The sequence below is a fragment of the Salmo trutta genome, chromosome 27 (genome assembly GCF_901001165.1).
Source record: "Salmo trutta chromosome 27, fSalTru1.1, whole genome shotgun sequence".
Taxonomy (NCBI): Eukaryota; Metazoa; Chordata; class Actinopteri; order Salmoniformes; family Salmonidae; genus Salmo; species Salmo trutta.
In genome coordinates this window covers 17,793,478-17,806,077 of record NC_042983.1, presented here as the reverse complement: position 1 = coordinate 17,806,077, position 12,600 = coordinate 17,793,478, and the positions used below count along the sequence as shown (strand labels likewise).

At 44.8% G+C, this 12,600-nt stretch overlaps 1 protein-coding gene across 3 annotated transcripts in view; it reads right to left on the bottom strand.

The window, feature by feature from the left end:
• Positions 1–12,600, bottom strand: part of LOC115164487 (rabphilin-3A-like) — a 59,010-nt gene that overhangs the window by 14,713 nt on the left and 31,697 nt on the right. The window contains exon 1 of one of the 3 annotated variants that reach the window (XM_029717020.1): positions 8,617–8,737. The exons of 1 other annotated variant lie outside the window; for it this stretch is intronic. The gene's annotated coding sequence lies outside the window, so the exon portion shown is untranslated. Of the gene's footprint in view, positions 1–4,891; positions 5,056–8,616; positions 8,738–12,600 lie in introns of those variants that run through there. One more of the 3 variants, XM_029717021.1, reaches the window with a different exon arrangement.

Sequence of the window (12,600 nt, the reverse complement as noted above, 5' to 3'; positions counted from 1 at the left end):
TCTTACTTTAAGAGTTTCTCCCTAATACAGTGGACCCCTCAGGCCTTCAAGTCACATTATGCTGGCTTGCAAAGGTATATTTCATTCCTATTGGAATCCAGCCAGAGTAGGAATATCCAACAATTGGAATTTCTATTCACCCCAAATCTGCATTCAGAATGACTGCCAGGATTAGAATTATGAATAAATGAGACCATCTAAACTGGAACAACCATTTCAGTAACCATTACCCTTATCCTACTCCTCCTCTGTTCCTCTGGTGATGTAGAGGTTAATCCAGACCCTGCAGTGCCTAGCTCCACTCCTATTCCCCAGGTGCTCTCATTTGTTGACTTCTGTAAGCGTAAAAGCCTTGGTTTCATGCATGTTACCATTAGAAGCCTCCTCCCTAAGTTGTTTTATTCACTTTTTTAGCACACTCTGCCAACCCGGATGTCCTAGCCGTGTCTGAATCCTGGCTTAGGAAGACCACCAAAAACCCTGAAATGTCCATCCCTAACTATAACATTTTCCAACAAGATAGAACTGCCAAAGGGGGCGGTGTTGCAATCTACTGCAGAGATAGCCTGTAGAGTTCTGTCTTACTATCCAGGTCTGTACCCAAACAATTCGAGCTTCTACTTTTAAACATCCACCTTTCCAGAAACAAGTCTCTCACCGTTGCCGCTTGCTATAGACCACCCTCTGCCCCCAGCTGTGACCTGGACACCATATGTGAATTGATTGCCCCCCATCTATCTTCAGAGCTCGTGCTGCTAGATGACCTAAACTGGGACATGCTTAACACCCCGGCCATCCTACAATCTAAGCCCTCAATCTCACACAAATTATCAATGAACCCACAAGGTATAACCCCAAATCTGTAAACACGGGCACCCTCATAGATATCATTCTAACCAACTTGCCCTCCAAATACACCTCTGCCGTTTTCAACCAAGATCTCAGCGATCACTGCCTCATTGCCTGCATCTGTAATGGGTCTGCGGTGAAACGACCACCCCTCATCACTGTCAAATGCTCCCTAAAACACTTCAGCGAGCAGGCCTTTCTAATCGACCTGGCCCGGGTATCCTGGAAGGATATTGACCTCATCCCTTCAGTAGAGAATGCCTGGTTATTCTTTAAAAGTGCCTTCCTCACAATCTTAATTTTTTTAACCAGGAACAGATATAGCCCTTGGTTATCTCCAGACGTGACTGCGCTTGACCAGCACAAAAACATCCTGTGGTGTTCTGCATTAGCATCGAATAGCCCCCGTGATATGCAACTTTTCAGGGAAGTTAGGAACCAATTTTCACAGGCAGTTAGGAAAGCTAAGGCTAGCTTTTTCAAGCAGAAATTTGCATCCTATAGCACAAACTCAAAAAAGTTCTGGGACACTGTAAAGTCCATGGAGAATAAGAGCACCTCCTCCCAGCTGCCCACTACACTGAGGCTAGGAAACACTGTCACCACCGATAAATCCACTATAATTGAGAATTTCAATAAGCATTTTTCTACGGCTGGTCATGCTTTCCACCTGGCTACCCTACCCCGGTCAACAGCTCTGCACCCCCCACAGCAACTCGCCCAAGCCTCCCCCATTTCTCCTTCACCCAAATCCAGATAGCTGATGTTCTGAAAGAGCTGCAAAATCTGGACCCCTACAAATCAGCCGGGCTAGACAATCTGGACCCTCTCTTCCTAAAACTATCTGCCGAAATTGTTGCAACCCCTATTACTTGCCTGTTCTCTTTCATATCGTCTGAGATTCCCAAAGATTGGAAAGCTACCGCGGTCATCCCCCTCTTCAAAGGGGGAGACACTCTAGACTCAAACTGCTATACACATATATCTATCCTACCCTGCCTTTCTAAGGTCTTCGAAAGCCAAGTTAACAAACAGATTACTGACCATTTCGAATCCCAACGTACCTTCTCCGCTATGCAATCTGGTTTCAGAGCTGGTCATGGGTGCACCTCAGCCACGCTCAAGGTCCTAAACGATATCATAACCACCATCGATAAGAGACATTACTGTGCAGCCGTATTCATCGACCTGGCCAAGGCTTTCGACTCTGTCAATCACCACATTCTTATCAGCAGACTCAACAGCCTTGGTTTCTCAAATGATTGCCTCGCCTGGTTCACCAACTACTTCTCTGATAGAGTTCAAATCGGAGGGCCTGTTGTCCGGACCTCTGGCAGTCTCTATGGGGGTGCCACAGGGTTCAATTCTTGGGCCGACTCTCTTCTCTGTGTACATCAATGATGTCGCTCTTGCTGCTGGCGATTCTCTGATCCACCTCTACGCAGATGACACCATTCTGAATACCCCTGGCCTTTCTTTGGACACTGTGTTAACTAACCTCTAGAAGAGCTTCAATGCCATACAACTCTTCATCCGTGGCCTCCAACTGCTCTTAAATGCAAGTAAAACTAAATGCATGCTCTTCAACCGATCGCTGCCTGCACCTGCCCGCCCATCCAGCATCACTACTCTGGACGGTTCTGAGAATATGTGGACAACTACAAATACCTAGGTGTCTGGCTAGACTGTAAACTCTCCTTCCAGACTCACATTAAGTATCTCCAATCCAAAATTAAATCTAGAATCGGCTTCCTATTTCGCAACAAAGCATCCTTCACTCATGCTGCCAAACATACCCTTGTAAAACTGACCATCCTACCGATCATCGACTTCGGCAATGTCATTTACAAAATAGCCTCCAACACTCTACTCAACAAATTGGATGCAGTCTGTCACAGTGCCATCCGTTTTGTCACCAAAGCCCCATATACTACCCACCATTGCGACCTGTACGCTCTCGTTGGCTGGCCCTCGCTTCATACTCGGCGCCAAACCCACTGGCTCCAGGTCATCTACAAGTCTCTGCTAGGTAAAGCCCCACCTTATCTCAGCTCACTGGTCACCATAGCAGCACCCACCCGTAGCACGCGCTCCAGCGGGTATATCTCACTGGTCACCCCCAAAGCCAATTCTTCCTTTGGCCGCCTTTCCTTCCAGTTCTCTGCTGCCAATGACTGGAACGAACTGCGAAAATCACTGAAGCTGGAGACTCATATCTCCCTCACTAGCTTTAAGCACCAGCTGTCAGAGCAGCTCACAGATCACTGCACCTGTACATAAATAGCCGATCCAACTACCTCATCCCCATACTGTATTTATTTATTTATCTTGCTCCTTCACACCCCGGTATCCCTACTTGCACATTCATCTTCTGCACATCTACCATTCCAGTGTTTAATTGCTATATTGTAATTACTTCGCCACCATGGCCTATTTATTGCCCTCCCTTCTTATCCTACCTCATTTGCACACACCGTATATACACTTTTTCTACTGTATTATTTGTTTGTTTGTTTATTCCATGTGTAACTCTGTGTTGTTGTTTGTGTCAAACTGCTTTGCTTTATCTTGGCCAGGTCGCAGTTGTAAATGAGAACTTGTTCTCAACTAGCCTACCTGGTTAAATAAAGTTGAAATAAAAATAAATAAAAATTGAAGTAACAGATGCAATAAATCCAACTAAAAGATTGGAATAGTTTAGAAAAATGTATATGTCATTCATCTTTGTGTAGCATACGATTAATAAATCAATCAATTTACATGCAAAAACACACACAAAAAAAATCTAACTGCAATAGAGCATGTTGGGAAATATGATAATGATGGGCGAGTTTTGCCAGACCAGCTTGACCTGCTTGTTCACCAGCATCACCAGTGTTGATACAACGTCATCACATCGAATTTTTTTATGAAATGACGTGGAAACAAGTTTTTGCCCAGTGGTCTGGCTTCCATTCAATATTTCCCCCTGTCCAGCTCCCTAAGGAAACAACAAAAAATGCATAACACTGTATACGTCCCATATGCTGAGTCTCACAACCATGATTCTCCATCACTGCACAAAATGATGCATCCCCTTTTGTTTAGGATAGTTATCCTGGGAAGGCAGATAGAGAGGAGAGGAAGGGGGGATCAGAGGTGGAGAGATACTCAGACGTACACCACACGGACCCTGGAGGAAAAGCTCTCACCCAGACAAAGTTTTATAACGCTGAAGATAAACACTGTTGTGTCACTGCGGTGAGAGTGCGAGAGAAATTGCCTCCGCTGAAGAAGTTTTCCTGTCAGTGGTGTACAGAGACTTTCAGAAGATTCATTCAGAGAAAGGACACTACATTCTGGTTATTGACCCTTCAACAGGCTTCAACAGTCTTCTCACAGCACTAGGAGGTGAGGGTCTGAACGAATCTGTCTCAATGAGTATGATGCAGGGTTGGCACTCAATCTGTGTCATCTCTTCTATGACTCTCATTCAGTGTTGGAGAGTACATCAGCTCGTCTTTCATTCATCTTATTCAAGTGATGAGTCATTCAGATTGTGCATTGTGCCTTTAGAAGCAGCTGGCATTTCTCCTGCATTTTTCTAAATGTGACAGAGACGAAGGTTTGCGAGCCAGCGATATGCACGGCACAGCACAGCGGTGCTTGGGGACAAGAGCATGGAGAAACAACCATGCGGAACAGTGTGAAGCTGTGCCAGGAAAGCATAATAGAAGACGGAGGGTGAGATGGGGGAAACTAGAGCACCAACATTGATTCACATCATCATCCCCTTCATCATTACCATCAGTCATCCCCTCAGCAGCATCTGTACCGTACCATTTCTACAGGGGTGGAGAGGACCAATTTTGAAACCTGCGACTCACTCAAGGGCCTAACAGGATAGTCAATACTAGTTTGTGTCATTCAAGATACCAGGCACAAGTCCCCACCAAGACAACCTGTAAGCCACCATTTTCTTTATTAGCTATAGCATCCTATTGTCCAATACCTGTTCAGTACTTTTTGCCAGACTTATTCAAATTTGACTGTGTTCACTTACATTTAAAGATATGTCTGGAGCCAAACCCTGTTTCTGCCAATGGTATCTCGGTGATGAATTTGATTAAACCTTCATTTTGGCAGGGAGTCAATGCTGAGACCAAGGTCTCTTTTCCAGATGAGCCCTGTATAGCACCACAATACACATTAAACTACACATTCATATACACAATAAAATACATGTTATTATACACAACAACACACAAAAAGCAAAACACAATCATAAAAAACATACCAATTCTTCAGTAAAAAGGTCCCCTAACAACCATCTGAAAGGCCCAAGAGGAACTTATTCCTCCTATTTTAAAGTGTATTGTAGATAATTCTACACGTAAGGTGTAAGGAAATTAAAATCTGATTTATCTATCTCTCTAGACACCAAAGGAGTCTCCAGAGTTAATCAACCCTGTGAATAGGTTTGATAACTTGCCATTTAAAATCTTAACAGTGATGTTAGGTAATTCGGAGCTTTGTGGAGCAGGGCTTTGTAAACAAAAAGAGCATAACGATGTGATCTACGTGACTTCAAAGATGTCTAGCCATAATTTTGGTTAAAAATACAGTGATGATAAATAAAACTGTCTCCTGTGATAAAACGAAGGGAGCTATGAAAAACAGCATCCAAGGGATGAAGAGTAGAGCCAGCTGCATTTTGATAAACAGTATCACCATAATCAAGAACAGGTAGAAACGTTGACTGCACAATCTGCTTCCTGCTGACTAGAGAGAGACAATAGCTGTTTCTGTAAAAAAAATCATATTTTAAATATTACTTCTGTCTAGATGTTAAACTACCTAAGGTAACCTACAGGTGTACCTGTTCTTAATAATAATACAGAAAAAAACATAGAAAACCAGAATATAAAAGATATGGTGACAGAGAGCGGGATCATTTCAGGTTCCCTTGATGCTCCTACACTGAATTACTTGAATGTTTTTTTTATGAGTTAAAAAAAACAACGAATTTCCATCACTACTAGGTACAGAATGACTAACTTGCTCCCATTGTAGTATGACTTGGACACTGACTATAAAAACCTGTTTGATCTTTAAAACTGGGGAGGGTGAGATGTGAGGGGCTTTTGGAGACACCTCATACAGTACCCTTCCTGAAGCTCTAACTGCAATGGACACACCACTCTGCCAAGACACCCTCTCTCTCTGGCCTCTCCTCTGAGATGAGAGATACATTTCTTAAGTGGATTAATGAGATTCTGAGATCAGTGTAAACTCCCATGATTGGTTTCACTTTAATTATTAATTTATCAGGGCAGCATTCCCATTGTGACTCCCAGAATTTAAATTTAGGGGTGGAGCTTGACTCAAAGCCTCGGTCCGGCTTCAGGGCACTGCTGCCGCAGCCACCAGCCACCAGCCACCAGCCACCTTCATGGCTCGCCATTGGCTGAGGGCTGATGTGACAAATGAGTGTACTGCTGAGCTTCAACACCCAATCCCAGATATTGATGGCAAGTTAATGCTATAATCACTATTCTATTCAAGGGGCTTTTTCTCCACCTAGACTAAAATTACACTGAGTGAACAAAACATTAGGAACACCTTCCAAATATTGAGTCACAACCCCTTTTGCCCTGAGAACAGCTTCAATTCGTCGGGGCATGGACTCTACAAGGTGTCGAAAGCGTTCCACAGGGATGCTGGCCCATGTTGACTCCAATACTTCCCACAGTTGTATCAAGTTGGCTGGATGTCCTTTGGGTGGTAGACCATTCTTGATACACACAGGAAACTGTTGAGCGTGAAAAACCCAGCAGTTTTGCAGTTCATGACACACTCAAGCCGGTGCACCTGGCACCTACTACCATACCGTATTCAAAAGGCACATAAAACGTTTGTCTTGCCAATTCACCCTCTGAGTGGCACACATATACAATCCATGTCTCAATTGTCTCAAGGCTTAAAAATAATTATTTAACCTGTCTCCTCCCCTTCATCTACACTGATTGAAGTGGATTTAACAAGTAATATCAATAAGGGATCATAGCTTTCACCTGGATTCACCTGGTCAGTCTATGCCATGGAAATAGCATATGTTCCTAATGTTTTGTACACTCAGTGCACAACCAACCATAACTGGACATGTCAAATAGAATGGTGTGAGAGGCTCAAAAGCACATTTTTCCACATTGAATATTTCATTCCTGCCCTTAAGTTACTTTATGCTAAGAAAGGACCATGCCCTCAGAGTTTTCAGTAAGTCTACCTCAGAACCAGCTGCTGAAGGGGGCTTGTGCCTCTGCTCTGCTTCTGGCTGGATGTGCTGTCTGTCAACCACACCCTCCTGATGCTGAGCTGAGCTGGCCTTTCAGCTGTAAAACCTGGAAATGCTGTTAGCAGAGGACCAGCAACACCACAATCACCCTGGCATTTACTGTATATTACCATCAACGACTCCCCCAACTTCACATCTCACAAAATCCACTATAATCATCCTGATTGGTTGGCACAGGATGCTATCCTATAAAGACCACTCATGTGTAGCAGTGCTGACAAGTCCACCAAGCTCAACCCTTATTAAACCCTTTTCCCACAATCCAACTGAGCCGTAACATACTGCATGTAACAGTGGCCAGGGTTGGAAGTTTTATTCGGGTGGTCACAGAAATATGCTTGCTGGTTTCAGCACAGTTGGACTGATCGAGGACAGAGCCAGCAATTTCAGTATAAAAAAGGCTTTTGGCCAAAGGGTCTGTTGGCAGTAGTGAGAGGCTACCTACTGGGCACAGACGTCAGTTCAATGTTTAGTTTTGATTTACTAACGTGAATTCAATGTGAAATCAACAAAAAATGACATTGGATTTAGGTAAAACATTTGGTGAAAAAAAGACGAAATGCCCTTACGTTGATTACTTTTTGCAAATCCACACATGGATACTCTGTGAACCAGTGGCGGTCAGTGCCGTTTAAGACGAAGGAGGACCAATTTTTTTTTTTATGAGCATGGCCTTATTTCTATTACAGCATATTGGATGACTCATTCATATTCCATTCACCCAGCGCAATGTAACAGCAATAGGTTTACTACATGATGCTCACATTTTCCCTGTAACCATCATGAGGTTCCTAAAACCTAGCCAATCAATGAAAGTTTACAGCGTAGGTGCACACATGTCAAAAATTGTAGGCGACAGACAGTGACACATGGACAGACAGTGACACATTCAATACCAACTTGCACACTCTTGCCTGCATCAATCTGATCTAGGATGTAATCATTAATCCAACAGTTGCAAACGAGAGTTTCTATTGGACAAATTCAAGCATGTTTATCCCCGTTTCTTTCTGTTTGCTTCCGTTTAAGAAACTTTTTTCAACAGAATCGGCAGAATGAATACACCCCTGATCACACGTAAACACAGTTCACTTTCATAGCAGCCACGGTGTATTCCTTCTCGCAGATAGATGCGCTCTCCTCCTCCCACCTATTCCCTTCGCTTGTGGACTTCAATGCACAACACATCAGCTGTATGTGACCAGGTGAAAAAACCTTTCCAAGCCAAACCATATCATAACCGCTACACACAGACTACATCGTTGTCACCATATTAGCTAAAGTAACGTCATTGTCAACATAGCTAATAGAACTAGAGCGTTAGTAAACCCACTACATTCATGCAGTGACATTACAGTGTACAGTCTGTAAGCAGTTTAGCACTTACACCGGCAGGCCCCGGTGGCAATACATTTGTAAAACAAAAAGCTTACCTTGACTTGGAAGAGTTCCAGTGTTGTGTTGGATAGTCATAGCCAGCTATCTAACATAGCATCACTATGTTTGAGTCGGGAGTTTGAGTAGGCTAAACTAGCTAGCTGCATTTGCTAGCTGAGTAAGTGAAACTGAAAGTGAAAAAAATGACAAAATCTCTCTCTTGCTTCTCCTTTATTTTGGAAGAAATGTATTTGTTCAAAACTGTTCAACTATTGTCTTTCTTTCTCTTTGAGTCAACTACTCACCACATGTTATGCACTGCAGTGATAGCTAGCTGTAGCTTATGCTTTCAGTACTAGATTCATTCTCTGATCCTTTGATTGGGTGGACAACGTGTCAGTTCATGCTGCAAGAGCTCTGATAGGTTGGATGATGTCCTCCAGAAGTTGTCATAATTACTGTGTAAGTCTATGGAAGGGGGTGAAAACCATGAGCCATGCCTAGGTTTTGCATTGAAGACAATGTACCCAGAGAAGGACGGAAGCTAGCTGTCCTCCGGCTACACCATGGTGCTACCCTACAGAGTGCTGTTGAGGCTACTGTAAGCCTTCATTGCAAAAAAAGTGTTTTAATCAATTATTTGTTGACATGTGAATATATTTAGCATAGTTTTTATCTAAAAAGGCTAACTTTTTTAATGTTTTACAATTATTATTTTTTTAAGAAATCCCCTTCCTCTTCTGAGGAGCCTCCACTGCTGATAACCACACACTCTGTTCATGGAAATACAGCTAACCAAGTAAGAGTAACCAACGCTTCAGCACAATAACCTTTTCAGAATATTATATGATGTTTCAGTGATAAGAAACACTTAAGCTTTTAAAGGGCAATTGGCTGATGCAGCCAAGCTTTTAAAAGCAATCTTAACAGAAATGTTCGTATATCAAAAGTACTCTGAAATAAGCTTTTTCTTATCACTCTTCAACAAAGTATCTACCCACTGGACACAGACATCAGTTCAACATCTAGTTTTGATTTACATTTGGTTGAGTTGTCACCTAACGTGTATTAAACTTGAAATCAACAAAATCCTTACATTATGTTGATGACTTTTTGCAAATCCAAATCAGTTTTCCACGTTGATTCAATGTCATCACAAAGATTTTTTGGGTTGAAATAACCTGGAAACAACATTGATTCAACCATTTTTTTCCAAGTGGGCAAGGTTAACATTTCTAGCTGCGACTAGCACCAAATGTCTACATACCAGTGGGCTAGAACAGGGGTTATCAAACCTCTCCTCGGGAACCCCCAGCTGTTCCATGTATTTGAACTATTCCAGAGCTAGCACACCTGGGGTGTGTTTTGCAGGACACAAGGTTTGGGAAGGTTCAGACAGAAGCATGTTATGTCAACCTGGACTCAGAGGTAGACGTAACATAGTACACACACATTTGTTCCCCTTCATTTAGTATGATATGTTACGTTTTTCATATGATATGCATTAATTTGTGGATGTCCATCATCAATTTTTTATGATATGTTACGTCCTCCAATTCGTATAATATGTTACGAATTGCCAATACATATGTTAGCAGAATTTGATGATATAATTTTCAAGCCCGGAAACATGACGTAATGCCGCATTACTTTGCTAGCGTATAGAGTAGAATGGATCATGTGCTCTTCATATGTGAGAGGAAATATTTTCTCCATGAGCAATACATCATACTTCCGGGGTCAGTCCCCTAATCTTACATTTACATTTACATTTAAGTCATTTAGCAGACGCTCTTATCCAGAGCGACTTACAAATTGGTGCATTCACCATATGATATCCAGTGGAACAACCACTTTACAATAGTGCATCTAAATCTTTTAGGGGGGGGGGGGGTTAAAGGATTACTTTATCCTATCCCAGGTATTCCTTAAAGAGGTGGGGTTTCAGGTGTCTCCGGAAGGTGGTGATTGACTCCGCTGTCCTGGCGTCGTGAGGGAGCTTGTTCCACCATTGGGGTGCCAGAGCAGCGAACAGTTTTGACTGGGCTGAGCGGGAACTGTGCTTCCTCAGAGGCAGGGAGGCAAGCAGGCCAGAGGTGGATGAACGCAGTGCCCTTGTTTGGGTGTAGGGCCTGATCAGAGCCTGAAGGTACGGAGGTGCCGTTCCCCTCACAGCTCCGTAGGCAAGTACCATGGACTTGTAGCGGATGCGAGCTTCAACTGGAAGCCAGTGGAGAGAGCGGAGGAGCGGGGTGACGTGAGAGAACTTGGGAAGGTTGAACACCAGACGGGCTGCGGCGTTCTGGATGAGTTGTAGGGGTTTAAAGGCACAGGCAGGGAGCCCAGCCAACAGCGAGTTGCAGTAATCCAGACGGGAGATGACAAGTGCCTGGACTAGGACCTGCGCCGCTTCCTGTGTGAGGCAGGGTCGTACTCTGCGAATGTTGTTGAGCATGAACCTACAGGATCGGGTCACCGCCTTGATGTTAGTGGAGAACGACAGGGTGTTGTCCAGGGTCACGCCAAGGTTCTTAGCACTCTGGGAGGAGGACACAAGGGAGTTGTCAACCGTGATGGTGAGATCATGGAACGGGCAGTCCTTCCCCGGGAGGAAGAGCAGCTCCGTCTTGCCGAGGTTCAGCTTGAGGTGGTGATCCGCCATCCACACTGATATGTCTGCCAGACATGCAGAGATGCGATTCGCCACCTGGTTATCAGAAGGGGGAAAGGAGAAGATTAATTCTGTGTCGTCTGCATAGCAATGATAGGAGAGACCATGTGAGGATATGACAGAGCCAAGTGACTTGGTGTATAGTGAGAATAGGAGAGGGCCTAGAACAGAGCCCTGGGGGACACCAGTGGTGAGAGCACGTGGTGCGGAGACAGATTCTCGCCACGCCACCTGGTAGGAGCGACCTGTCAGGTAGGACGCAATCCAAGCGTGGGCCGCGCCGGAGATGCCCAGCTCGGAGAGGGTGGAGAGGAGGATCTGATGGTTCACAGTATCAAAGGCAGCAGATAGGTCTAGAAGGATGAGAGCAGAGGAGAGAGAGTTAGCTTTAGCAGTGCAGAGAGCCTCCGTGACACAGAGAAGAGCAGTCTCAGTTGAATGCCCAGTCTTGAAACCTGACTGATTAGGATCAAGAAGGTCATTCTGAGAGAGATAGCAGTAGAGCTGGCCAAGGACGGCACGTTCAAGAGTTTTGGAGAGAAAAGAAAGAAGGGATACTGGTCTGTAGTTGTTGATATCGGAGGGATCGAGTGTAGGTTTTTTCAGAAGGGGTGCAACTCTCGCTCTCTTGAAGACGGAAGGGACGTAGCCAGCGGTCAAGGATGAGTTGATGAGCGAGGTGAGGTAGGGGAGAAGGTCTCCGGAAATGGTCTGGAGAAGAGAGGAGGGGATAGGGTCAAGTGGGCAGGTTGTTGGGCGGCCGGCCGTCACAAGACGCGAGATTTCATCTGGAGAGAGAGGGGAGAAAGAGGTCAAAGCACAGGGTAGGGCAGTGTGAGCAGGACCAGCGGTGTCGTTTGACTTAGCAAACGAGGATCGGATGTCATCAACCTTCTTTTCAAAATGGTTGACGAAGTCATCCGCAGAGAGGGGGGGGGAGGGGGAGGAGGATTCAGGAGGGAGGAGAAGGTAGCAAAGAGCTTCCTAGGGTTAGAGGCAGATGCTTGGAATTTAGAGTGGTAGAAAGTGGCTTTAGCAGCAGAGACAGAAGAGGAAAATGTAGAGAGGAGGGAGTGAAAGGATGCCAGGTCCGCAGGGAGGCGAGTTTTCCTCCATTTCCGCTCGGCTGCCCGGAGCCCTGTTCTGTGAGCTCGCAGTGAGTCGTCGAGCCACGGAGCAGGAGGGGAGGACCGAGCCGGCCTGGAGGATAGGGGACAGAGAAAATCAAAGGATGCAGAAAGGGAGGAGAGGAGGGTTGAGGAGGCAGAATCAGGAGATAGGTTGGAGAAGGTTTGAGCAGAGGGAAGAGATGATAGGATGGAAGAGGAGAGAGTAGCGGGAGAGAGAGAGCGAAGGTTGGGACGGCGCA